The sequence below is a fragment of the Grampus griseus genome, assembly GCF_964374135.1.
Source record: "Grampus griseus genome assembly, chromosome: 20".
Classification (NCBI taxonomy): domain Eukaryota; kingdom Metazoa; phylum Chordata; class Mammalia; order Artiodactyla; family Delphinidae; genus Grampus; species Grampus griseus.
The window spans coordinates 20,741,849-20,744,224 of record NC_139014.1 but is presented as its reverse complement, the minus strand read 5'-3'; positions in this window follow the sequence as shown (position 1 = coordinate 20,744,224).

Here is a 2,376-nt window from a genome sequence, read left to right as displayed (position 1 = left end):
GAATTAACCAGCAAAATTAACTAGGTTCCATGTCACTATTTTCTTCACTATCTTTACCATAAAAGCTGAACAAATAAATAGTCAAATGACCAAACACACAGGCAACTCATTCATTAATTTATTCAATAAATATGACTACAGTCCTACTATGTGCTAGGGACCAGGCTGGGTACTAGTTATCACTGGTGATAAAAAGATCCCTACACTTTGTAACTTCACAGTCTAGATGGGGCTACAGGTGTACTAATGACCAAAATAAGCAAGAAATCTAGATAAGTAATCCTTAGATAATTAAGAGTTAAGAGTAGAAAATACTGTTACCTGCTATTTCATCAGTGATGCTATTGAAATGTTTTCCATTTCTCTTATTTTACAAAAGTTTCTTTTATAAACCTACAAATAACCTGATGTGCCAAAAATGTTATCTCTAAGAACACTTGTTAATAAATACAATTTGTGATATGCTGCCAGGTAAGCTGATTTTGAATTTTTGACAATGAGTAAAAAGTACTGCTCCAAAAATGCTTTTATTCTGTTTCATATCCCTTATTAAACACTTAGTTTTTTATATTTCCTAGATGGGACACATATCCAATATAATATGGTATCAACTCCAAATTATTTCAATTTACCCTACACCACTCTGGTGTAGAACTTTAATTTTGGATGCAAAAAGCAGATTTCAATTAAGGCTGAAAAAATGATCTCATTCAGGATCACTGGGGATTAAAATATTTTGATAGATTATATAGCAATAATAATTAATAGAGTTATATATAGATCACTTTTCAAATAATCCACATATAACAGAAATATGATTATTGTTTCATCATTTCATCCTTTTTAAAAAGTGATTCAAAAGGCCTTAGGGTCATCCTTATGATTTCTAATTACTATGAATGTACCAGTTAATGAGAGAGTTGTATTTTTAAAAGGCTTGATAGCAGAGTATACTCTATGTCCTTGTGATGTTTAGAGTCTCTTTTCACAATAATTAATGAATATTTAGCACACCCAAGAAGCATTTCTTGGGCACTTACTACAGGCCGGTTTCTGTGTTAATCACTCAGCTCTTCCCATACATGGTCTAGAACTACAGCTTGAGTCAGCAGCCTATTAATATTGGGTGTCTGATAAAAGATCTACCAATAATCTTTTAGTCCTAAGTAAGTGTAAATATATACATTTATACACTGATGACAAGCTTATAACAATGTATTAAAAAAGGTATCACTGGAAAAGTGTATGCTAATTTTATAGCACCATCTATATATCTTATTGATTGAGAAAGAAAGTTTCCCCTCATATTTGATCCATATTTTAATGGACTAATATGTGATCCTGAAATCGGCTGATGTAAAGATAAGATTTAGCATTAAGTGATATTCTAGCCTAAAAACCAATAACATTTTTTTTCTAAGTTTTCTCTTTTTGTTATACCACTTAAGTATTTTAAAATTTTTCTGAGTTCTAACAAAGAATTGCTAGCACCAATCCCTTACTCACAAAAATTAATTAAATAAAAGGCATCACAATAAACATGAAAATTACTTTTCAGCACCATTTTAAAACCTGAATGCAACAAACTCTGAAGGTCTTTTATGAACCAGAAACTGTTCTTAGCACTGAGCATACAAAAATAAGACACAGTTTCTGCCCTCAGAAGCTTAAAGACCAGTGGGGGAATAAACACTTAAATTAATAAATAATTTCAATACAATTGGCAGAAGTATGCACAGCAAGGAAAGGTCCTTAGCCTAGCTGGAGGGAGGTGACAGGACTGAGTCGAATGACCACCAGAAGAAGTGGTGACCACTTTTCAAAAAAATGACCACCAGGGAAAGTCATGAGAAGGAAGTCCTTCACAGTGATAATGGCTCAGAAGAGTCTCGAAAGATGAGTAGGCATAACTAGGTAAAGAATGGGGTGAAATTTTTAGCAAAGACATGGAAGTGTGAAACAGCATATTGGATTATAGGAAGCACAAATGGGAATTTTCTAAAATTATGTTCTACATGGACCCCATGGCCTTTCTGGGGCTTTTGTTCCTTTGAATTTTACCATTTCAACGTTCACATGTTCATAATACAGGGCTAGTAAACTCTACCATCTGGAGGCTATATCTCTGTAAACCCCAACCATCCAGAGCGTAGAAAGAAACCCAGAAATGAAAAATGGCTACCACGAAAGTCATGTGGTGAGAAGCTGACATCAAGAAGGAAACAAAAGTTACACAATAACCTGGGAATATTTAGTGTAGGGGCATTCGGCTCTACACAGTTCAAAACCCCGTGAGAAAATACTATAGAACAATACATTACCTGATGGTCAAAATAGTGAGCCTGGGTCACCAAGATAAAGTTTTCTCTTGTGGAC